General features: G+C 36.6%; 1 protein-coding gene across 12 annotated transcripts in view; it reads right to left on the bottom strand.

Moving 5' to 3' along the window:
- The window catches only part of LINGO2 (leucine rich repeat and Ig domain containing 2), a 1,237,500-nt gene that overhangs the window by 852,198 nt on the left and 357,708 nt on the right, over nucleotides 1-27,594 (bottom strand). The window lies entirely within an intron of this gene.

Raw genomic sequence — 27,594 nt, 5'->3', positions numbered from 1 at the left:
TTTAGAGAATCTGTTACTATGGTAATTGTTAATGTGAATTTTCAAGGACAAATGCCAGGAAGGTTTAAATGTTGTTATGTACCTATTTTAGAACAATATACAGAACCTCTTATATTGAAATCCTATTACATTTCCAAATTCAAATGTGTTAAATTGACTTGATGTTTGCGAACTGAATCCTAATAAAGATTATTTTAACCATTTTGAAAAGTTGCCCAACAACCATGATAATAAACAGCAATGTGCTTTTAAAGACTGATGATTTCAGTATTGTCTTGCCTTCTACACTGACTTCATTCCTCCTCTTCCACAATAAATGGTCTTGTAGGTTTTTCTGTTTTTCTGTATTAATCTTCCCAAACTGCCATTGATCTAAGAGAAAATTCAAGAACATTGCATTTTACATCTATTTCACTTTTTGACAAACTGGAGAATGTGGGTCCAGTATAGGTGAATTACTTGACAGTTGCCTCATACTGAATTAGAAAAAGAGAAGAAATCATGTCTGACCTTGTTCACTGTTTTATTTCTGGTACTTGATACAGTCTCTAATAAATGAATATAGGCTCAGTAAATATTTGTGAATGAATGAATGAATAAAGTTAGGCACAGCAGAGCAGGGATAGAAGTTTTACAGTGAAGCCTCAAGAAAAGAAGTGAAAGCACATCTAGGCCTGAGACTTGCTTTCTACAGAAGGAGGTGATAAAAACAGGCAGGAGGCTGGACTGGCCAGGTGAGAATTGATATTTCTGGAGTCATAAACTCAAAAAGGCCTTGAACATTTGGAAAGAGAACTAGATTTAGGAAACAAATGATTCATGGCATATATATTATCTGCCCCAAAGCAAGAAGAGTTTACAGAAATCTTACTGAAACTTGGTAGGTGGGCTCTTCTACCAAGTTTCTTCCAGGAAGAGATATTTAGTGGAAATTGATAATATATACTATGCAAAATGTTAACACATGGCCTGTCCTGATGTGTGTAAGATGGTTATTGCTAAATTTTATCAAAGATAGAAATATTGACGAGGCCTCCACAAGCTTACTTAATCCAGCTACCCTTATTTTTCAGAGTTAACAAGTTTGTCAAGTTAAATATTCCTATCAAGAAGTACTTTAGAATCCTGTTTGCATGAATGAGAAGGAACACATGAATGATTATCTTATATCCTACCGGCTTTAACAAACATATAATATGTATTTAATTTTTTAATGTCTTAAATTCTATGGAAAAGGGGTTCAGAGCTGGCTGCGGAACACATGAGGCCTATTTTACCTGTCCAGCTTGCTAAAACTATCTTTCCATGAAAATATTCTCTTTTCTTGGTCGTCCTCATCTCTCCTTCCCTTCTCCTTTCTCACCCCCTGAAATCCTGCTAATATATCAAGGCCCAACTAAAATGTTATCTACTCCTATAGAGACTGTCTTGCTTAGAAGAGTCAGATTTCCTGCCATCTGCAGTCTTCTCTCACCACACTCTTTGCTTTACATCTCCTACAACTCTTTTCCCTATCAGGTAATGACCCCTTTGATGGCAGAGACCAACTCTTTTTCACTTTTGTCTTTCCAGAACCTGAATATAGCAGATGCTCAATAAATATTGGACTAATTGATTTATTGAGTGAGTGAATGAATAGGTACCCTGAATGAAAAATGTCTTCTTTGTAAGATAACCCAAACACACTGGGCCAGGGCAGGAATGATCACAACTGAAGTAAATGAGAAATGAACACACTGAAAAGCAAGGATTCTTGAGTGCCAAGTCCTGACATGTGGTAAGAGGTTAGTACATGTCAATTCTCTGATAATCTAAACCTTCTTATTTTAACTTCATATTTAGTAACAATTTTAACAAAGATTTCCTCACTCGTATCATTATTTTAGGATGTATTCCTATTTGATGAAAACAGATAAAATTAGGATAAAATGCTCATCCTTTAAGTGAATGGACTCTCCTAACACACAGCAATCCCCTTTAACATGCAGGAAAAAGCAACTTTCTGACTAGCACTTTAACACTGGGGAAGTTTGTACCATTCTATAGTTTAGTCCCAGAAGACCAGATCTCCATTACAGGTCAAAATTATCCTTTGAGAGAAAAGCATACTTTCTGCAGTTGTATGTGTTAGTAGATGTTTTTGAACTGTGAGATCAGGTTTCATAAATATGCTCCCTGTTCTTTCCTATGCTGTGTTTATTGTTTGTTCAAGCCAAGAGCTATAACATAAAAGGATGCTTTCTCAAGAGACTGAATATTATAAAGTCATGCATCTAAGTGTACAGAACATTCAGTCTGCCAAGAACAAAATCAAATATCTGAAAATGTAGTTTGATTTCCTGGTTAAAAACATTTCATAGTTGCCAGTCTACCCTTCCTGAACAGAACTGGTTCCATTAACAGAGCAAAGTAACTATAAGAAATGAAGTTGGGATAATGGGAGGTGTCCAGGGGTATAGTGCCAAACTGGCTTCTATGCTGAGAATCAAGTTTTGAGACAGACAGTAGAGCCTGCCTCCTTTGGTCCTATGAAACATTCTCCTTCAGTCAAAAAATAGCAAAGAAGGATGAGTTAGGAAAACCAAATGTAAGGTTATACATTTCTATAAGCCCAGTGAATGGTGGGTAGGGAAGTGAGAATTAGGGGGTAGGATTTCCAGAAAAGCTATCTAGATTTAGATATAAATGTACTAGAATTTCCTATAAGGGCAGTTCAAGGTTGGGAGAAGAGCAAAGAAACAAAGTTGTATAAAACTATCTTCAGAAGAAAAGAAGTAAAGTGAGAATGGGAGAAAAGAAGTTTGAGAGTCACCAATTACCTTAAGTCAGAGGTATGTGTGGTCCAGGGACCCTAGGGATTCACAAGGTCAAAACTAGTCTCATAATTATGCTAAGACACTCTTTGCCTTTTCATAAACACTCTCTCATAAATACACAGTGATGCTTTCCAAAAGCTACAGGACGTGTGATATCACATCAGACTGATGCAGAAATAGATATGTGAATCCAATCCAATAGATATGTGAATCCAATAGATATGTGAATTAGGTCAGACATTAAAAAGATTGTCAAAAATATAAAACAATACCATTCTTTTCATGCTTTTTCTTGCTTTAGAAAATAGAGTTATTTTTATAAAATATATTATTTCACATGTGAATATTTATTAGTTACATTTTAAATGAATCATATTTATAAAATTTCTCAGTTTTAATTTTGAATATGGTAAATATTGATATATATTATCCACACAAAAGCTCTGGGTATCCTCAATAATTTTTAACATTCAAAGAGGTCTCGAGACCAAAGGTTTAAGAACTACTGGTTTATACAATCTTCCCTATCTCAGTAAATGACTTTATTATTCTCCCAGTTGCTCAAGCTAAGAATCTTATAGGAATCTTTCGTTCATTTCTTTCACTCATTTCCTTATATGTCAGCTCTTACCGAACCTGTAAGTTCAACCACTAAAATATATCTCTGACCTGCTCCCATATTTCTATCTGCACTCCATCACAATAACCTGAGGTCCAATCTTCTCTGAGGTGGCAAGGGCACCTTTGTTGACATCCTTGCCTCTTGCCTCTCTCCATTCCACTGTTTTACTCAACAAGGCAATTTTATCCAAGAGATGCTAAAGCTGCAGTGTCCAGATCCTGGGAACCTTTCAAGCATGTGCCACAATGTTTGGGACTTAAGAAAATTAATCATTGACTTTAAAAAATCTTTTTAAATACACAAAATAAAAATTAAATTAATTCATGTTTATTTTACTTTTTTTTTTTTTTTTTTTTTGCAGTACACGGGCCTCTCACTATTGTGGCCTCTCCCATTGCGGAGCACAGGCTCCGGACGCGCAGGCTCAGCGGCCATGGCTCACAGGCCCAGCCGCTCCGCGGCATGTGGGATCTTCCCGGACCGGGGCACGAACCCGTGTCCCCTGCGTCTGCAGGCAGGCTCTCAACCACTGCGCCACCAGGAAAGCCCTTCATATTTATTTTAAAGTCTAAGATTGCCACGTCAACTAGCAATACAACACAATTAGTTGTGGAAAAGTTATACTTAATTAGGGTTACAGGTACAGTTTAATATGCATGATAAGATGTGGATAACATCTCTAGAAGAAGTATTTGGTTCATGCCTATCTCTCCACCTTCATCTCATATATTTTCCCACTTACTGGGATCTAACAACACTCATGAGGTTATTACACTTAGTACCTGGCTAGCTCCCTCCCACCTCTGAGTTTGGACACATGCAGTTAGTTCCTTGAGTCTGAAATACTCTCCAAACTCTTCTTGGAGTGCATTATTTCTCATCTTTCAGGTCTCAAGAATGTTTTCCAGAAAGGCTGTTCTTGGCCATTCTATTAAAAAAAAAATGGCTTCCGTAAGTTACTCTATCACTCTCAAATGTTTACTCTTTTACAGAACTACTTACCACAATCCTTTAATTATCTTACTTACCTATACTTTGCTTGATTACTGCCTATATCCTCCAACAAAATTCAAGTTACCTTAGGGCAGAAATTAGGAATGAAAGATATGTATGTGTAGTGTGTGTGTGTGTGTGTGTGTGTGTGTGTGTGTGTGTGTGTGTGTGTGTGTGTATGTGTGGTGGAGGGAAATAGAAAGGGTACCCTTAGTTGGGAACTGTCATCTTTGAGCCTAACTAAACATACTTCTGCAATCCTGACCCTCTTCTGGAACACCAATCCCATCTCTCTATAGATACTTGATTTATGTCTATTAAGTTACTCTGGGATGAAATAAGGAATAATTACAGAAAAGAGTCTGTTATTGACTCTTGGCTGTTTTCATAGTTATTTTTCTCAGAAATGTGACAATTAGATGACAGAAATTAATATTTTACTATGTTCCTAGTGAGATATAATGGCTGATTTTTTTATTTTTAAGGAACATGATAAATGCTACTATGAAACTGAACTACGACAACTAATGACAGCAGGGAGACAAATTCTGATTAAGGCTGTTGTACTGTGGCTCCTCCAAATCCTCTGAATATCTTTAGAGACTAAAATATAAGCTGCACCTTAGAAAGCAGTCAGTAAATTCTTCACAAACATTCAAAGTTCAAGAAATAATACTAGGTTGAACAACAATAGGCACTATTTGATCTTTATGATCTATAAAACTGTAATTAATACAGTTCAACCTGAAAACAAAGCTTACATTTAAAAATCATATTATTTCCAATTTTTCTAACCTCAGAAGCATGGGTCTCTATATATTTAAAAAAAAATCATTCAATAGCCTGTTCTATATTTGTTTTGTCTAGAAACTTTAATGATCACATAACCTAGGCCACATGATTTTTTGTCTTTGTTTTTGTTTTTGTTTTTTTTTAGCATCAGGCTTAAAATAATGGCAAAGATATAGACAGGGAAAAATAAAAATAAGAGAGTGAGAAAGAGACAGAGGAGACACACTAAAAAAATCTGCATGAGAGAGAGAACAGAGAGAAAGAATGTAGAGAATCCAGGGAATAAAGAGAGAGACCAAGGAAAAGATGGAGAGTGGAGGAGCAGGAGGAGAAGGGAGAAAGAAAGAGGAGGAGGAAAATGTGGAGGAGAGAATGGATTTATCTTTGCTCAGGAAATTATCTCTGAGAGTATGCTGAACTGTAAGCAACTACACGCTCTCAATAAGCTTTGTTGTTGATATTGTTAGTGGTGTCATTGCATGTTCTTGTTATATTCAACCTATTAAGAAAAAAAATGTATTTTTGCTTATTTTCTGTTTCCTAGCTTAGATATATTGTTTCACTAAGCTTAGATATAAAGGGAAGCATAGGAGACTGATATTAGAAAGATTTAGGTTAAAATTACCAACACTACTTCTTACTGGCTATATTCATTAGACCAAATAGGGTAACTACTCTTTATTTAATTGACGTATAGTATTTACAATATTATATTAGGTTCAGGTGCACAGCATAGCAATTCAATATTTTTACAGATTATACTCCATTAAAAGTTATTAAAAGATAATGACTATAATTCTCTATGCTATACAATATATCCTTGTTGCTTATCTATTTCACACATAGTAGTTTGTATCTTAGTCTCTTCTTCTCTAAGATAAATTTAATTATACGATCTACCTAGGTGATAAAACATCAGTAAATACTACGTACATGTAGCTATATTAATATAAGCACCTTAGATTTAAAATAAATTATTTCTGCCTAAAGAAAAAGACAAAAGGAAATAATCCAACCTGAGAACAGTTGCAGTGTTATTGACTTGGGAGAATTTTTTAAGTTTTGGGTAATAAGCTTATACTACTACTATTATGAAAATGCATGCATTTATAAAATCTTCAATCTAAATATTCAGTACTGCAAGTTATTTGTCTTATTTAAAAGGCAAAATCACAGAACACTGTTCAGGTTCCATCCTGAACTGATCTTTTTTAATCACTGCCCATCCCTACTATCTGATGGAAACACTGTATTACATTCCAGGAATGTAAAGCTCTTGCCTACACTTTCCAGCGCCAAAATTTCTATCTGAACACAAAATATCTACCAGGCAGTTATATGCATTTTTACAGAAAAATAAAGTAGACTCTTGGCATTGTAGATTTAACATTCATAGCTTACATTTCAGGAGTGACCCCAAAGTTCCAGGATACATAGTCAGTTTGTCATTTTGCTGAGACATGGATTATTATTACAAGTACTTCAAGGCTGGAGGCACATTCAACACAGTTTTATTGTTCTCTCTCTTTCATCATTTATTCGTTTTACAGAGGAAATCATATGCTAAATAGGTATTCAAGAATCTGAGGATTGACAAGTTTTCCTGGAGGGATCACTCAAATGGTGAGGGTTCACTGTGCATCAACAAGTCAGGAATATTTGAAATCATTTGCCTCAAACAGATCAGACCAACATATTTCCCTTCTTTAATGTATTCTTTAAGCATAGAGTGAAATCATTTATGGTAGCAAAAAAATCTAAGCCTCAAGAAAAAGTATGGAAAAGATGTACTTGGGAGCGTGATATGTCCAGATGCTCTCTGAATTTCTCTAAATTGGGGGTCCAGGAATAGTCATTGTTGTAACACACTACGGAATATTTTTTGGCATGAAAGATTCATTTTTTCCCCTAATAAAAATCTCTGAATACTCTGTGAAGGCAAGTAAATAGTAAGTTCCTAACATCCGGATTTCCTTTGGGATTAAAGTGGGAATAAAGTAAGAATTGCCTTTATTAAATTTCCTTATTATGTCTTATGAAAATTAATTACCCCTTGAACAGACCCGATGCAAGTTATACATTGATGTTTTCTATTTCCCACATAACATCTTTTCAAAAATTAATTATAGCCAATGTCTTCAATTCAAAGGGGAATAATTAAAAGCAGTGTGAGGGAGTGAAGAGATATGATGTCATTTAAAAATTAACTGAAGCATTTAAAAATTAACCAGCCTTTCTTAGAGTTTAATTTCTGTTAAAATTTAATAGCTTATATATAAGTATTCATTATTTATATTAAATCTGATTTTGGATTTTACAGTCTGAGAAATAATAGTTAATAGGTAATTACTCTTATTTAAAATTTTTTTTCAATTTGTGAGACAAAATGAAATATTTCAGATAAGAAGTTTCTTTAAACTGAAAACAATAAGCTTGAATGTGGCTGTCTGCTAAGTTTTGTCTATGTATAAGATCTTACTAAAGTCAGAGACAATGTCCTTTGATGTTCTCTAAATTAGCCCGCTAGAGGTATAGCATCCTTCTGATGACCTTTAGGGTTATAGTGACAAAATTCCAGAAAATTATGTTGCATTCACACACACACACACACACACACACACACACACACACACACACACACACACACACACACTCCAACCATAAGAAATAATAACAAACTGTGATCATCAGTCTAATTCTACCCATCACAAGATATCGGCAGAAGACTCACTGGGCATTTACCTTTCTCATCCCAGTGATGAAGTCCCCAGGGATGGATGTCTACAGGGAATGAGTGGCAGTTTCCATGCTGGTGGAAGTGAATTTAAGGATATAGCACAGGCCTCACTCATCTTTCCCTTGCAGTCAATATTCCTGATTCTTGTCCACTCAAGAACCTCTTAATATAAGCTGCAGTGATATATTCCTGCCCTGTCTGAGCCAGTCACTCCCAAAATGGGACAGAAGAGGCCAAGTAGAGATTAATTTATTTAGAATGGTTTTGCCAGAAACCTATCTCTGCTCTGGATGGAGCAACTGCTCCTGAGAATATTGAATTTATTGTAGTTTCTGGGAATTTCTCTTTTCTGAGAGGAAGTAAAATATTAGATGGAAATGGGGTTAGTTTGAAAATGATCAGCTCACCTACCAGATAACACTGGAGCTAAAGACATAAGCAAACACAGATAAGTAAGCCTTAGTAATTTCATCTATGATCACAGAAACTATCAAGGGGCCCCTGGCTTTGCTTCCACCTTTGTTCTTATTCCCTGTTCTTTTCCAGAGTTTGCCCAGCTCCTGACCAAATAGTTTTGGTTACCATCTCTGGAGCCAATGTATTCTTCACATTGCACTTGACTTCCTTGTTTCTATACCATGAATGTGAGGTGTATTAGTCGGTTTTCGTTAGATTATGCTGCAGTAACAATGAAAATCGCTCTCGATGACTTACAAAAACAAGGCAATTTCTCTCTCATATTACATGTTGACTACTGGTTAGCAGTGCTGTGCTCCTCGTACAGTCTGAAGTCTAAGATAAAGAAAAAGCAATACCAAAATATCTCTATCTTATGCACAGCTGTTCCCATGGCAGAGAGAAAAAAAAAAAAGCAACATCAAACCCATGTCAGGGCTCTTAAAGCTTCTTTCCAGAAGTGGCAATACCAGGGCCACATATATTCCAGTAGCCAGAACAAGCTACATGGCTAAGCCAAACGTCAGCGGGATGAGTAAGCATAATCCTCCCACGTGGAGGGGTGGAAAAGTAGTAAACAGTGATGCTGCCGTTCATGGCAGATGTGGCCACTGCTCAACTACGGACCCTCCTCGGGCCCCTAGGACTCCAATCCCAGGCTTACAGGCCTTGGTAACTTGATAAGGAAACAACTCCCATTACTGTTAATATGAAACCAGCACAGTGTAAGAAGGAAAACCTGAAACTGAAGGCAGCCCTGACTTCTATAAAAATACGCTTTGACTTAACCCAGTTTTTTCCCAATTCAGTCAACCTTATATGTCAGATTTTTTACAGGAATCACAGGGTTTAATTTATGGCGTGTCATTTCATCTAAGCTACATTGAGACTCTTGGGCAGTTCTGTCAGTTCCCATTTATCTGTTATGATCTGTCTTTTCTTCCTTCCTGTGTTTCTCATCCCCGTGGAGCCTAGCCAAGCCCACAGCTCTGGCTGAAGTGATTTTCTGCTCTGGAAGAAAGTCCCAAGAGTCACATGTCACGACCAGAAAAATATTAAATGAAATGAGTCCCTTATGCATTCTTGCTCATTCTTTCAACTTCAAAATCTAGTAACTGAACATTTACATATCCAGATATAGCTATTTACCTAAACCTATATATTCTTTGTTCCATGTAGATTGTAAGGATAATTCAGACACTATAATCATAATTGTGAAATACGTGTCATTCAGTTGAAATGGAAAATGTCATACTTCTCATAATACAATTCAACTTTTCTGCTTGGTCTGCTTCTAAACAAAACAGTTCACCTCAACAAGATCCCTTGCTTTCTGGAAGTTTGTAAGATCTTAGGTTATATCAAGTATAGGATTACAAAGCTTTTCTTTAATCCTTACACGCTAAGATGATACCATGAGAATGAAAGGTCACAGAAAGAGAGACTATTTGTACAAGGTAAAATGAGGTGGATATATAGAAAAATATCCATGCTGATATGTAAAAAAAAAATTTGATGATGGATGCACAACTCTGTGAATAAACTGAAAAACCATTTCATTATACCCTTTAAAAGAGTGAATTGTATGGAATGAAAATTATGTCTTAATAAAGCTGTTAAAAATAAACATATACGCTTTTGTTCTGAATACTGTTGCCTCCAGATAAGATTATTTACACCTACCATAGAGAAATATCATGTTATAAAAATCTCTCTCATACAAATGGTCACTTCTTGCTCAGTTTTATTTAAAGATGACTGTTGAAATTCCCGTTTCCTCCTCTACGCTTACTCCTCTCCTTCTCCCTCCCTTTGCTGTTAAAAAGACTCCTCTCCTTTTCAAGGCAGTCTATTGCTATAACATTTTTAGTTTGTTTTTGTTTTATTCTATTTTTGTGGTATTTTTTTCACAACTTTATTGGAGTATAATTGCTTTACAATGGTGTGTTAGTTTCTGCTTTATAACAAAGTGAATCAGTTATACATACACATATGTTCCCATATCTCTTTCCTCTTGCGTCTCCCTCCCTCCCACCCTCCTTACCCCACCACTCTAGGTTCCCACAAAGCACGAAGCTGATCTCCCTGTGCTATGCGGCTGCTTCCCACTAATTATCTGTTTTACGTTTGGTAGTGTATATATGTCCATGCCACTCTTGAACTTTGTCACAGCTCACAGCTTACCCTTCCTCCTCCCCACATCCTCAAGTCCATTCTCTAGTAGGTCTGTGTCTTTATTCCCATCTTACCCCTAGGTTCTTCATGCCTTTTTTTTTTCTTAGATTCCATATATATGTGTTAGCATACGGTATTTGTTTTTCTCTTTCTGACTTACTTCACTCTGTATGACAGACTCTAGGTCCATCCACCTCACTACAAATATCTCAATTTCATTTCTTTTTATGGCTGAGTAAAATTCCATTGTATATATGTGCCACATCTTCTTTACCCATTCATACGCTGATGGACACTTAGGTGGCTTCCATGTCCTGGCTATTGTAAATAGAGCTGCAATGAACATTTTGGTACATGACTCTTTTTGAATTATGGTTTTCTCAGGGTATATGCCCAGTAGTGTGATTGCTGGGTTGTACGGTAGTTCTATTTTTAGTTTTTTAAGGAACCTCCATACTGTTCTCCATAGTGGCTGTATCAATTTACATGCCCACCACCAGTGCAAGAGGGTTCCCTTTTCTCCACACCCTCTCCAGCATTTATTGTTTCTAGAGTTTTTGATGATGGCCATTCTGAATGGTGTGAGATGATATCTCATTGTAGTTTTGATTTGAATTTCTCTAATGACTAAAGATGTTGAGCATTCTTTCTTGTGTTTGTTGGCAATCTGTATATCTTCTTTGAAGAAATGTCTATTTAGGTCTTCTGCCCATTTTGGGATTGGGTTGTTTGTTTTTCTGTTATTGAGCTGCATGAGCTGATTGTAAATCTTGGAGATTAATTCTTTGTCAGTTGCTTCATTTGCAAATATTTTCTCCCATTCTGAGGGTTGTCTTTTCATCTTGTTTATGGTTTCCTTTGCTGTGCAAAAGCTTTTAAGTTTCATTAGGTCCCATTGGTTTAGTTTTGTTTTTATTTCCATTTCTCCAGGAGGTGGCTCAAAAAGTATCTTGCTGTGATTTATGTCATAGAGTGTTCTGCCTATGTTTTCCTCTAAGAGTTTGATAGTGTCTGGCCTTACATTTAGGTCTTTAATCCATTTTGAGTTTATTTTTGTGTATGGTATTAGAGAGTGTTCTAATTTCATACTTTTACATGTACCTGTCCAGTTTTCCCAGCACCACTTATTGAAGAGGCTGTCTTTCTCTACTGTATATTCTTGCCTCCTTTATCAAAGATAAGGTGACCATATGTGCGTGGGTTTATCTCTGGGCTTTCTATCCTTTTCCATTGATCTATATTTCTGTTTTTGTGCCAGTACCATACTGTCTTGATTACTGTAGGTTTGTAGTATAGTCTGAAGTCAGGGAGCCTGATTCCTCCAGCTCCATTTTTTGTTCTCAAGATGGCTTTGGCTATTCGGGGTCTTTTGTGTTTCCATACAAATTATGGAATTTTTTGTTCCAGTTCTGTGAAAAATGCCAGTGGTAGTTTGATAGGGATTGCAATGAGTCTGTAGATTGCTTTGGGTAGTATAGTCATTTTCACAATGTTGATTCTTCCAATCCAAGAACATGTATATCTCTCTATTTGTATCATCTTTAACTTCTTTCATTAGTGTCTTATAACTTTCTGCATACAAGTCTTTTGTCTCCTTAGGTAGGTTTATTCCTAGATATTTTATTCTTTTTGTTGCAATGGTAAATGGGAGTGTTTTCTTAATTTCACTTTCAGATTTTTCATCATTAGTGTATAGGAATGCCAGAGATTTCTGTGCCTTAATTTTGTATCCTGCTACTTTACCAAATTCATTGATTAGCTCTAGTAGTTTTCTGGTAGCATCTTTAGGATTCTCTATGTAGAGTATCACGTCAACTGCAAACAGTGACAGCTTTACTTCTTCTTTTCTGATTTGGATTCCTTTTATTTCTTTTCCTTCTCTGATTGCTGTGGCTAAAACTTCCAAAACTATGTTGAATAATAGTGGTGAGAGTGGGCACCCTTGTCTTGTTCCTGATCTTAGTGGAAATGGTTTCAGTTTTTCACAATGGAGGATGATGTTGGCTGTGGGTTTGTCATATATGGCCTTTATTATGTTGAGGAAAGTTCCCTCTATGCCTACTTTCTGCAGGGTTTTTCTCATAAATGGGTGTTGAATTTCGTGGAAAGCTTTCTCTGTATCTATTGAGATGATCATACGGTTTTTCTCCTTCTATTGCTATAACTTAACTTCCTTAACCACTGGAGACTCAACCCACCTCTTCTGCTGTGACTGAAGCCATCCTTCTGCCCTTTTCTGGCTGCTCGTTATCATGACTTGGACTCTGTTGTTCCTCCCATGGTGTTCCTCCCATTGGTAACCTTCATGGGAGAGGGGTGATGAGAAAATGGGGGAAGGAAAAGGAGTCCTTATCTCAACCTGAAATCCTACCATCACCCCTTTTTCTGTTCAGATCAAGATTGTATAGCTCTGCGATGATTAATTTTATGTGTCAACTCAACTGGGGTAAGTGATGCCCAGATGGCTGGCAAAATGTTAGGTCTGAGTGTGTCTGTGAGAGTGTATTTGGAAGACATTAGCATCTGAGTCAGTAGACTGGGGGAAAATCCACCCTCACCAATGTGGGTAGGCATCATCCAATCCATTGAGGGCCAGAATAGAACAAAAAGGTGGAGAAGGGTGAATGTGATCTCTCTGGCTGAGGCACAATATCCATCTTCTCCTGTCCTCAGACACTGTGTTCCTGGTTCTTGGGCCTTTGGACTCTGTCTGAATTACACTACCATCTTTCCTGGTTCTCCGGCTTGTGTACGGCAGATCGTGGGACTTCTTAGCCTCCATAATTGTGAGAGGTAATTCCTATAGTAAGTCTGTATATCTATATATCTACATCTATATCTTTCCATCCTACTGATTCTATTTCTCTGGAGAACTCTAATATAATCCCTTACTTGCCAAAGCCAACATCTCTAGACTTTCTCAAGCTAACAGGTTGCGTAAGGTTCTGTACACTAGGAAGAGTTCAGAAAGAAGGCAGGGGGGACAAGGGAAAGTGCTAGGGAAGAAATCCCTATCCCACTTTCACTGCCCTGTCTCCCTTCTCTGAATTCTACCTTTGCCTATAACCCTCATCTCCCAGCTCCACAGATACTCCCTGCTTTTTGCTCATCTTCAAAGACTACAACTGTTCTGATCACCAAATAGTGAAGTAGTTCTAGTTATACATAAACTCCTGAAAATGAAGTTAGGAAACTCCAGAACAATTCTCAGTGTCCCTTATCTGTTGGGGGAATTTGTCCATGGGGTTTCTCAATTCCCTAGGCTTGGAGAGCAGTTTAGAAGTGTCTCCATTTCCGTTATGTTCACCTTGCATTGTTATTGTTCCTCTCTCGTTAGAAAATGAAGTTCTTCATAGCAGAAATCATGTCATATTCCTGTGTCTCCCCTGTGCCTCGGACAGTGCCTAACTCATAGAAGATGCTTCCTATAAACTTGCTGAATAAACTCCCACACTCCTGGTTTCAAAATCCTACCTTGTGTGATCCCCTTTTCCTTTAATCCCTCACCTGGTCCTTTTGCCAGGCATCTGGATACCATTTTCATTTCAACCATTTATCCCAGTGATACTTCCAAGTTCAGATTTCATTCCATGGACAAATTATTGTATTGTCACGCCTCCCCAGATTCTGCATACTACATATAAATAATGAACAAAACGCCACTGTAAATCTGCACAGCCTTTTTTTTTTTTTTGTTAAATCGATACAAATTGACTCTACTTGTCTGCATTGCAATCCTTTTTAAAAAAATTTTATTGACATATAGTTGATTTACAATGTTGTGCTAATTTCTGCTGTAGAGCAGAGTGACTCAGTTATACATATATACACTTTTTCATATTCTTTTCCATTGTGGTTTATCACAAGATAATGAATATAGTTCCCTGTGCTATATAGTAGGACCTGGTTGTTTATCCACTCTCTATATAATAGTTTGTATTTGCTAATCCCAACCTCCCAATCCTTCCCCCACTCCTGCCCTCCCCGCCCTTAACAACCACAAGTCTATTCTCTATGTCTGTGAATCTGTTTCTGTTTTGTAGAAAAGTTTATTTGTGTCCTATTTTAGATTCCACATATAAGTGATATCATATGGTATTTGTCTTTCTTTTTCTGATTTACTTCACTTAGTATAATAATCTCTAGGTCCATCCATGTTGCCGCAAATGCCATTATTCCATTTGTAATTCTTTCAAAATAGTAGGGAGAGATCAGGAAACAGAGGTAATAAGAGAAAATGACTTACTGGGAGTTTCTACAGTACTTTCCTGCAAAGTTGAAATCTAAATAGTCATATGAAGATCACGCAACTCATTCTTTACATAAAATTGTTTTGCTTGATTCCTCCCCCCATTCTGAGCATAAGACAGAAAACATATTTAGGAGATAGAAGGGGGAAAAAAATACAGCTCAAACACCAGGGTTTTTATGCTTAGATTTTTCTACCACCACCAATAGGTAAACTTGGTCAAAAATATCTTGTAGCCCTTACATTTTAAAAGCGCTTCTGTTTAAAACACACCTAGCAAAACACTTCTGGTTTATGGCTTAGTAACTTTCATTTCAAAAATGCGTAAATTTGGGCTTAATCTAAAAAAAAAATTTTTGCATAGCAAATTGCAAACACCTAAGGCACCTCTTTTCCTTCCTGTTGTAAGTAAATCAGTCCCTAGTACGACACTGAATCTGGCATGTAAAAACACTAAAAACCAGCCTGCAGCTCTGTACGTGTACCACACAAGCCCAGAAAAACACCACCTGTGTTAACTAAAATGCAATCCATTCCAAGTTACCAATGCAATTTGAAACAGGATCTAAATTGGATGAAGAAACCTTTCTAACTGTAGAGTTAAGCAGACAACGAAAACTGATCTAATAGCATCTCATTGCCTTTACAACTATGCCCACATATGGCACAGTGCATAAGTAACAGAGGAAGCTGAGACTTCTACAGTGCTGAAAGCTGGCTCATTATTTTTCTGTGAGGGTAGATACTACACACTTGCCAAGCCCCAATATCTCTAGCCTCTAGGGCTTTACACTTAACACTAGTTCCCCAGCTTTACAATACTCTTCCCCTCTTCATTCTATATCCAAGCTAACCCTCCCTTCCTTTTTACTTAACTAACTTCTAACTACCCCTTAGTACTCAGCTTAGATCACAATTTTTCCAAGAAATCTCCCTGACCTGTTATCACGTCTGGGTTAGGCAAGTTTCTTATACATTCCCAGAGCACCCCATATACTTTCTTGCTTTAGCATTCATCACAGTGTTCTGTAACTTGCTGGTCTATTTTTTTTAAATCTTCTATTAGGCTATAATAGTGAGGACTTTGTCTATTTTTTCTGTGCTAATACCCACCACCTAGCACATCACTGGGTACACAGTAAGGGTTTAGTAAATGCTTACTGAATGAATGAATGAGTGCTTCTAAGACCTATTTTTGTTCTATGGTTTCCTTTTCAAACTGCTCCTTCCTTAAAGGCACACTGATACTTGATGCAACAGAAATTTCATTTTTTATATCTGGTTTCTTCTTATAATTGTGATACACATTACATGAGCCATTATTTTAGCAGTTTCAAAACAGTAGTAAGCCAGGTATAGAAAAATATAATACCGTCAATTAAAAAACTGTAGTCTAATAGGAATAATCTAGAAATTCTGTTTGGGTAATAATAAATCTACTACCAATATTCAGATGGAGACACATAGCTGAGTGAAGAGTGAAAAATGTACATCCTGGTTCAGTACAGGGGTTGATCCCTGTGACAGTGCTGCTCTTGTTCTGGGTACCCGTATTCCTTCTACAGTAAACCCTGCCTGATCTCCCCCTCCCCCAGTCACCTGCTGTCTGCAGCTGGACTGGACCATGTAACTATTTCTGGCCAATGAATTGTAGATAAAAGTTACATGCATTGACTTCAGAACTAGAGGGGTTCATTGCTAGTCTGAGAACCTCAAGCTTTCTCTTTGTCCTGCCACCTCCACCAGTGACTTTCCAGAGGATGGAGTGCATAATAACCAGTGTTGAAACAACGTCAATATGCAACAAACTTCCTGCCAGTGTCCACAACTGGGAAACATAGTATCAGTTAGAAATAAACCGTTGTTATAGGGCTTATTGTTACTGTGTCATAACCTAGCCTACATTGACTATTTGAATTACTCTTCATGCTCTTGTTTGAATAAGAGCACCCAATGTGACTGGCTCTGGAAAGAGAGGAAATTAGATTCGATAGGAAATTCTCAACCCAGGATAATCTACCTATTTTAAAGTCAGATGATTAATAACCTTAAACCCATCTGCAACATTAATTCCTCTATGTCATTTAACCTAAGAAATTCATAGATTCCAGTGATTAGGATGTGAACATCTTTGGGGAGGGGATCACTATTCTGCTTACCATCTTGAATTTAACCTTCAACTCACTGGAGGCCATTTGCAGCTTCTCAGCTTCATATCTAAAGTAACACAATGGCCATTATTTACCTTATTTAATATAGTTTGTAAATACCTTCTATGAGACAGGTTATTCTAATTCTCATATACAGGATGAGAAACACACTGAAAGAAGCCCAAATCACTTCTAGTTTTTGAGGCCCCTATGACAGCAAACCATGAAAACTTATAGGGCTTTAATTATTTACATTGAATTAATTAATACTTTTAAGGAAAATAATGTGTGAAGGTATATCTAATCACATTTGGAGATAATATCAAAGGTTTACAGACTTGAGAAGAGACAATAATAGTCCTACTAAGTATAGTAGGTATAGGAGAAAGGCTTAACCCTAATCATGAAGGTCCCTCCCCACAAGCCTGACTTCCAATTGCTATCAGGAAACTGGCAAAAGATTGGTAAAAGTCCCGTACATCACCATTCCCTGAGAGCACAAAAAGAGGTAAAGAACATATGCTGAAGGTACATTATTCTATCTTATCTTTAATGCACAGGGGAGGAAGGTGTTAGAAATGAATAACCATGCCTAAATGCTAAGATTATCTGTTCATTATAGATCACAAGCTGTAGGATCAAGGTGGTATGGATGTATGTATTAATATAAGGATGGGTCCACCTATAGCCTCCTTGCCAGTCAATATTCATAAAGCCTTGATAATTCAGAAGAGAAAGATGTGAGCGTGCATTTTCCCTCTCAAAGTATGGATTCAACAAATACTAATGAGTACCAAAGTAGAAGTTTTGAAGTAGCACCAGGACATATTTTTCAAAAGGCAAGAAATATCATAGTTCAGGGATTAGAAGATATTAATCCCATACACACACACACACACACACACACACCTAAAAATACAGTCCCACAGCTACTGAGCTTCTGTCCTGGGGAAGGAACTAAACAAATAAACAAATCATTGGTACCACCATACTATCTTTTGAAAAAAAGACAAGTTAGATATTAAGACCCAAAGGAAATGTACTTAATGTGAGGTTGGCTTGCAGAATAAGATGCCTCCAGATGGAGTAAAAGAGATTGTTTCCACATATCACTCTTCTACCATTTGGTTGCCCAACAATTCCTGTAAGAATAATCTTAAGAGGATACATTCCTTCTCAGCCTAACAAGTAAAATATCTGTACACCTACAAACAATAGCAATGTTCCTCGTTTATCTAGTACTGTCTTTTTGAGGAAACACATGAATAATTTCACATGTGATGACCAGAGCTGTAATTATTGTTTCCATTTCTCAGAGGATGAAGCTTGGTCTAACATAGGATGAGGGCTGATGAGCAGGTGCGTGGCAGTCCTGGAACCATATGGCTCCCAGCTCTTAGTCGCGTGCTCATTTCAGAAAACTATCTTGTCTCCAAGAGGGCAACTTGTTTACAAATGACGTTCAAATTAAATTATCATTATTGTGGTTGCCACATCTTTGTGTATGGATGAAACAGAAGAGGTTCCTTTGGGGATCGAGAGTTTGGGCTGGAGGCCTATAAAGATTCCTGAAAATTCTGCATGTCTATTAGTCAAGCACATATGCACAATTGTGTTTTTTGGGGTTTTTTTGGCTTTTTTGGCTGTGTTTCGTCTTTGTTGCTGCGTGTGGGCTTTGTTTGTGGTGAGTGGGGGCTAGTCTTCCTTGTGGTGCGCGGCCTTCTCATTGTGGTGGTTTCCCTTGTTGTGGAGCACAGGCTCTAGGCGTGCGGGCTTCGGTAGTTGTGGTTCGCAGGCTCTAGAGCGCACGCTCAGTAGTTGTGGCGCATGGGCTTAGTTGCTCCGTGGCATGTGGGATCTTCCTAGACCAGGGCTCGAACTCATATGCCTTGCATTGGCAGGCGGATCCTTAACCACTGTGTCACCAGGAAAGTCCCCACAATTGTGTTTTACCTTCACTCAAACACACTTGAAAACATTTCACAGGCTCATTACTCACCAAATCTTGAAGTGAATTAAAATTTCTCTTAATAGTATGTTATGAAGAAATGAGACTAGTTGTCAAATATTAAAGATAAAGTATTCAGCAGCTATGGATTAGAATACAATGCAGCTTAGTGATCAGGAACACATGCTCCAGAGACATGTGGGGTTTAAATCAAGGTCTTACCGTCTCCTACCAGTATTACTTAAGCCACAATTTCCTCTCTTGGAAGAGAGAAAAAAATCTATGGCTGCCTCCTGAGGTAATTATGAGGATTAAATGACATAAGGTACAAGTTAACTGTTCTCAACTGGGAACAATTCTTCCCATCCAAGGGACATGTGGCAATGATGGAAGACAATTTTGAGCATCACAACTTGGGAGAAGGTACTACTGGCATCTAATGGGGAAAGGACAAGAATCCTGATAAAAATCCTACAATACTTTAGAGGACACCACACCACAATAAAGAATTAACAGGTGCAAAATGTTAATAGTGCTGAGGTTGAGACACTTCAATCTAAGCTCATGCTTAGATTGAAGTGCTCAAAATTGTTACCTATTATTACAATTACTAAACAGCCTAGTACCAGTTATCATGCTATGAATCAGTGATCCACGGTTGGCTAGGATATGGCTCTGCCCTTGAGGGGCCCATTAGCTGTAATTTTTAAGTGTACATAATTACTATGCAATATCTTGCACTCATAGTGTCACCATTTGCAAAGCAATAGAGAGGGTGTACATATTAGTTCTGTTTTGGGGAATTGGGGAAGGCACCACAGAGAATAAAATATTTCCCTTGGGGCTTTAAATATGATAGGAATTTAATAGTTAGAAAATGGATAGAAGTGTTGTTGGTATGAAGGTTATGTCTCTGTGTAGGGGAAAGATGTTGGGGTATTAAAAATGTTATAGAAATAAAAGGTATAACATTTGCAAAAGCCAAAAAAAAAAAAAAGACTTCAGAGTTTGTCATATTCAAGATATGATGACTACAGTAGGGTGAGTAAAGAATATACTAGGATGTAGGTATGATTCTACAGTCGATTATGGGCTGTGAAGAGAGGCTGGAAACAGAGAGAACAGGTGAGAATCCAGATATAAGCCTAAACCAACATAGGGAGTTGGGAGCGGGAACAGCAGATAAAGGAATAAGAGAAGATTAAGAGAAAGTTCAGAGGTAGAATCAGCAGAACCTGGCTACCATTTGAAAGTTGAGAAAGACCATAGCTGCTTTAAATACTGGGCCACAGTACCTCTGTTCTGGACGGCCAAGTAGACATCATTAGACAAATACAAGATAGGATGAAAGAATATATAACAGCAAAACTGATATTTTGAGAGAAATTAGGCATATGTCAATATCTTTGTACTGAAGTTATTTGTAGCTGAGATTATACATTAAAAACAGAAAATCATTGATTGATAAAAGGAATTTCGTAAGAGTTACAATATAATTTCCTGACCTCTGATGGAATTAGGTAGGTAGTATTCAGTAGGCATATTTTTTATACATCTAAATAAGAATAAAGTTATTTAACTATAAGCCCTTCACTAAGAATTTAGGTTATTTATTTTTTTGTATATCAAAGGATGCTTCAGGTTTTGGGCAAAATCTTGTTGATGACTTTTCTAAGTTAAAACAAGAATAAATATTGATATATTCAATCCCAGAACTTCAACACTATTGAATACCAAAAAGAACTGTTTGTTGCCAACACTTGCAAATTCAACCTTATGTTTTTTGGCACAAAGAATTAACAGAGCCACATATTGGAGCCAGTAATAGAAAATTGTTTCTGGAACTTATTAAAAAATTTAAATCCTCAATTATTAAACTGCAAAAAAAATTAAAATTATTTCCAAGTGAATACAGGACTAAAATTAGTGTATATTAAGTAAATTCTCTGTTTCAAAGTATAACTACTAATGGAATTGTGAATAATATTAAAATATAAATCCACCCCTGCTCCTGACTAGGTCTTGGGACTGACTGTATAGTCTTGAATTTCCTTCAAATATTGATAAACAGTTGCTCTTTAGTGGATGCAATTCCTTATCACTGCATTTTTTTCAAGGTGGTTTTTAAAAATCACCTGATTGACCTGATGTAGCTTATTTGAAGTCCTCCAAGGAAGTGAATAGGAAGCAGGAAACTGCAAACTGCAGCAATGCAAAGGGACAGTGGAAAGCACTCCTCAGTATAGGATTTAGAATACAGGAGAAAGGGTTTTTAAAAACAGCTATCCTTAATACCGCATTGGAAACCTGCTGTAATGAAAAGTGGCAGCAGAGAAATGCATCTTTAACTAGAAGCCATCTGTTTACATACATTTTGCTCTTATCACCAATATATCTGGATCTTGGTCTTTATAAAATGCAAATATCCCACATTTATCCTTATATGAACATTTAATAATGAAGTAGGTTATACAATATATATAAATTGCCTGCATGCTATTCATTTTCATGTATTTTAGCTATTTAAAATATTTCCTCTCACTGTTGCAAAGTTTATGATTCGTGTATATGCCACAGAAAATGTAACAAGATTGGTGCCGCAGATACACACAAGCGATTCATTTAACTTTTTATTCTTTCCTGAGAGGAAAATATTCAAAGGTTTATTTTACCCTAGATGCCTGCAGCTGTGTCAGTCACACTCTGTCCCAGATGTCAGTTATTGGATCTCTAAGTCCCAGACTGGTTAAAGCAATGCTAGTTTGCTCTCAGACTTTAGGGGTCAACCTCTTTGGTTCCTTCCTCCAATCTCTGACTATTCGTGCCTAGGGCAATACTCTGGCTTTCTAGCTGGACTGGATAGGACAGTTCTAAGCAGAAGCAGAGTTAAAGCACTCTCTTTTAATATTCAAAATATATAAATAACTCATGCAACTCAGTATCAGAAAAAACAAACAAACCAATTAAAAAATGGGCAGAGGACCTGAACAGGCATTTTTTTCAAAGAAGACATACAGATGGCTAATAGGTACATGAAAAGATGCTCAACATCACTAATTGCCAGGGGAATGCAAATTAAAACCACAATGAGATATCACTTCACACCTGTCAGAATGGCTATCATAAAAAAAAAAAAAAAAAACAAGAAATAACAAGTGCTAGAGAGGATGTGGAGAAAAGGGAACCATCCTGCACTGTTGATAGAAATGTAGATTGGTACAGCCACTGTGGAAAACACTATGAAGATTCCTCAAAAAATTAAAAATAGAACTACCAGGACTTCCCTGGTGGCACAGTGGTTAAGAATCCGCCTGCCAATGCAGGGAACACAGGTTCGATCGCTGGTCTGGGAAGATCCCACACGCTGCAGAGCAACTAAGCCAATGCACCACAACTACTGAACCTGTGCTCTAGAGCCCATGAGCCACAACTACTGAGCCCTTGAGCCACAACTACTGAGCCCTTGTGCCACAACTACTGAAGCCCGTGCACCTAGAACCCATGCTCTGCAACAAAAGAAGCCACGGCAATAAGAAGACGTGTCCTGCAAAGAAGAGTAGCCCTCTCTCACCTCAACTAGAGAAAGGCTGTGTGCAGCAACAAAGACCCAACACAGCCAAAAATAAATAAACCAATTTTAAAAATTAAAAAAATAAGTAGAACTACCATATGATCCAGAAATTCCACTTCTGGATATATATCTGAAGAAAACAAAAACACTAACTCAAAAAGCTATATGTACCCCTATGTTGATTGAAACAATTTACGATAGCCAACATATGAAAGCAACCTGTGTCCACAGACATATGAATGGATAAAGATGTAGTACATATACACAAAAGAATATTAACCATAAAAAAAGCAATCTCACCATTTGAGACAATAATAATGGACCTAGAGGGTATTATGCTTAGTGAACTAAAAGAAAGAAAGACAAACACAGTATGTTTTCACTTATATGTGGAATCTAAAAAACAAAACAAACAACAAATAAAACAGAAACAGACCCACAGAACAGAGAACAAACCAGTGGTTTCCAGAGGAGAGGGACTTGGGGGTATGGGTGAAATAGGTGGAGGGGATTAAGAGGTACAAACTAGCAGTTATAAAATAAAAAGTCACAAGGATGTAATGTACAGCATAGGGAACATAGTCAATAATATTGTAATAACTTAGTATGGTGTGTGAAGTATAAAAATATCAAATTGCTATGCTGTACACACAAAACTAATAATAATATTGTAAATCAACTATATTTCAAATAACATAAAAAATAAACAAATAAAGCATTCTCTTTTGGATTTTGATTAGGATGGAAACAAGGGAATTCGGAGGTAGCAAATCTATATGATGATTATTTGGAGATAGACTAAGATTTGTGAAGCAGCCTAGCAATATTGCTCCTAGGTTTTGGGGATGGAACCAATTTTAACAATTTCAATGAATAGGAGGTATAATAATAATAGCAATAGTAATATTCCTGTGCTCTTGATGAAAACAGAATTTTGTCATAATAAGAAAAATGGTTTCATTTCTATGAAGATTTTGTGCTTTACCTCTAATCTAATATTTTGTTGTTCCTGATCTCTTTTCCAAAATATATATTGAGCACCCTCTGTGTGGCAGGAACTACATTTCTCACTGAAAATAATGATGATATATAATTAAATAATGGTTCCTTCCATCATGAAACTTACAGTCTAGTAGGGGAGGCTAATATTAATGAGTAACTTCATCAACAAGTACATTACCAACTACAATGGGGCTGTGTGTGCAGTGAGACTAGATTATCAGAGATGGCTTACCTCGACTGCTCCCCAAGAGGTGATATTTGATCCAATGACTAAAGGATGAGCAGGAATTAACTAGAGGACCAGGTGAGAGTAGAGAATTCCAAAAAGATGGATTAACTTCTGCAAATGCCCTGAGCCTAAGACAAGAGGAAGCATAAACTGAAAGTAATTCACTGTGACTAGAGCCCAGGGAAAAGCTGGAGGCAGGTGGTGCTAAATTTTAGGTCACATAAAAGACTGTGGTCATTAACTCTGGAACACATAGGGAATTACTGAAGCTTTTTAAGGAGGGGAATAAAATAATCAGATTGGCACCTTAAGTAAAATAGATGAAGTCAGAGTACATGGGAGGCTACTGCAATAATCCAGGAGGTGATGATGTTCCCTAGGTAAACTGGTGATGGTAGAAATACAGAGAAGATGAAGATGGATTTAAGAAATTTAGAGGAGATTATTTGATAATAGGTTTGGTGATGGGAAAAGAGGGAGAATGGATCAAGAGTTATTTCTAAATTTCAGGCTTATACCTCTATACAGTTATTAGTTGTCAGAAAGAAAAGGATGATCTCTCTTTTGGTTTGTTTATTTGGATGAAGGCAGAATTCAAGGGAGGTGATTCTGAACTCTGGTACCAATATGTTGGTTTTGAGATATTTTTGAGTAATCTAAGAAGATCTGTCCAGGATTCTATTTGCTATCCGGATTGGGAAAAGCGAAGTCTGAGCCCAGGAGTAAAATCTGTGGATTATTGTCACAGAGATAGGAACTAAAGTCCTTGGCATAGATGGAATTTCCCAGAGGAAATAAGAAAAAATCAAAGGAGACCAGAAATGAGTCTTGAGGAATTCCAACATTCAAAAGCCAGGTTACAACAACCAAAAGAATCAGGACCAGTAATTTTTGAGCTCTTATTATGTGCTACTTAAGTCCTTGCTTATATTAACCTACGTATTGATCATAATAACCTTATGAGTAAAATGATACTTTTCTATTTTACAGGTGAGAAAATTGGGGTACATGGAGGATATATGACCAGGCAAAGGTCTCACACACACAGCTATTAAGTGGTAGAAATAGGCCTCAAATCTAGGCAGCTTCATTTGAGAACCCATCCTTCTAACCACTACAATTTGCCAGCTTCTTTAGGGAAACTGACAAAAGAGCCTTAGCTAGGCATGTAAGAATTTCAACTCGTATTTGTATTTGTCCTCTAGATCTGCACTATCCAGGGCCATAGTTAGTTGCTACATGGTGACTTTCTGAGCACTTGAAATATGGCTAGTCCAAACTGAGATGTACTGTAAGTGTAAAATATATATCAAATTCTGAAGGCTTATTACCAAAAATAAAGAATGTAAAATATCCCATTAATAATTCTTACATGATTACTTGTTGAAATTATAGTATTTTGGAAATAGTGGGTTAAATGAAACATATTATGGAATTTAATTTCATGTGATTCTATTTGTTCATGTTTCAAATTAATTTAATTTAAAACTAGAAAAACCTTAACTTCCCTATGCAGCTTACATTATATTTCTATTGGACAGCACTGTTCTAGATATTTCTCCTATTTGCCCTCTGAATTCTTAGCTCTAGATAGGCACTATCAAATATGCACTCTTTAACACACTGTTTCCATTCAGACCTGAGCTCCAGGCTTATGCCCCAGGCTCTCAGGCCCTGCCCTTTGTGGTGTTTCCATGGTAACCTTGCCTTAGGAAGAGAAGATGCTTTTTTTTTTTTTTTAAACATCTTTATTGGAGTATAATTGCTTTACAATGGTGTGTTAGTTTCTGCTTTATAACAAAGTCAATCTGCTATATATATACATATACATATACATATACATATACATATACATATACATATACATATACATATATCCCCATATCTCCTCTCTCTTGCGTCTCCCTCCCATCCTCCTTACCCTAACCCTCTAGGATGCTTTTGAATCTGAGCTGTAAAGATTTCCCTACTCCAGCTTTATGTCACTTCATCCTGATTTTATGGTTATCTTCTCTGTTCTTCTCCAAGAGTCTGTATGATTTCTCACCTCATGGAATTTTAGTTCAGTGGTTCTCAGGAAGACGAACATTTAAGATTCACTTGAGAAGGTTTCTCAAATTATACAAGGCTATCACCCTGGAAAATTTTATTGTGCTCCCCACTTCCAGTGAAGGGTTAGAGTTCTAATCTCTCCATTATCTGATAAATGAACGTGCTACACTGTAACTATTATATTCTCAATTGTTCCCTGTCCTCTTCTTTCTACTCAGTCAGGTCTTCAGCTCTCCAATATCATAGCTGCTTTGTTCACCTGCTAGTAACCAAAGGGTTCCCTTTAGGTCCTACATCACAAACTCTGAAGTGCTGATTTGGGGTCATCTGGCTATGGAAAGCCAACACTGGATCTGATCAGGATAATGGATACCTCAGGTTCACACACCAGTTCACATGAAAATATCCACCTGCCTATCTAAGAGACCTCTGGTAGACACAGGTATCTACTTAGAGAAAACTATTCTAAAATCAGCATATAAATATTTTGTAACACACCATTCAAGGTAAAACAAAGAAGCGAGTTTCCTCACAGGCAAAGACTGCATAAAAAAGGAATTTGATGGAATTATTATGATTAAGGTACTAGGGAAAATAATAGAGGCAAATATTTTCCAAATGTAGCTTTTATAATTTTTTTCTTATTATCTGAAAATTCTTCCCATATGTTGTAAGGCCTCATGGATGCAACTTGTGAGTATTTTGTACATAGGTAGTGTGCCATATGATAGAAACAGCAGAGTTTTACAAGTTAGGGTACTTTCATTCCTTCATCCATAAAATGGAGCAAGAATAGTCAATTTAGTGATTAAATGAGATCTCTACAAATCTTAGTTGCTTCTCTAAGCAGAGCTATTTTTAAGAGTTTAAGGTTGTTTACTTTTTCCAATTCTTCTCTTTATAGTTCACCACATTATTTTCTGAAGCAGAATTGCAGGGATTTAATTTACTTCTCTAATTATTACTTGGGGAACAGGCTGTAAAAGTGCAGTCTCTCAAGGAGAAAAAATTAGGACACTGATTACAGTAGTGCTCATCTTACATCACTTAAGTATACCCACATAAAAATAAAAGGTTGATATTCTACTAACTGCTAATTAGTACACAGCTAATATCTTCAGAATTTGAGTAATTCAGCTGAAGTACTTTCCAAAGTAAGCACTCAAATGAACTGGAACTTTTAAAAACTCATATATTCCTAATAGGCTAAATCCTTCTTTTATTCTAAAAATTTCACTCACATTTAATATTAAATCAACTTATTCTATTGTGATTTCCTATTGTTTTCTCCACTTCATTAATTTTTAGATGAAATGATTGTTTACTTCTTTTGGAATTTTGCCATGAGTTTGCAAGATGTATTAAGAGATCAAAGCTTGGATCAGAGATGAAGCTGTTCATCATAAAAAATGTTTACCATTGCTCAAATTCATTTTTAAAGATTGTAATGTTCAAACTTCATTCATTCATTCTGCGTATATTTATTTGGTATCCATAGTACATCACGTACTGTAAGTTCACGAAAGAATACATAAAGTAAGAATTCTATAAAAATGAAAGATAGAAAAAGTTTTTTAAACTTATGTTTAAACTTGTTTTTAAAACGTATGAATTTATTTTAAAAATTAACTTCTATAAAATGAAACTAAACATTTAATGAGACACGCCTCAGTTGCAATTATCTCTGCTATTCTTGCAGATGAAGAATGTTTTTACTGGAAATTTGACCCAAAGGAATGTCCACAGCTAAACTTCATGTTAATTAAATGAAATATAAATATATTAAAGTTCACATATGCAGA

The sequence above is a fragment of the Kogia breviceps genome, chromosome 8, assembly GCF_026419965.1.
Source record: "Kogia breviceps isolate mKogBre1 chromosome 8, mKogBre1 haplotype 1, whole genome shotgun sequence".
Classification (NCBI taxonomy): Eukaryota; Metazoa; Chordata; class Mammalia; order Artiodactyla; family Physeteridae; genus Kogia; species Kogia breviceps.
Note: the sequence above shows the minus strand (reverse complement) of the source record. Positions and strands in the feature narration are given on the sequence as shown.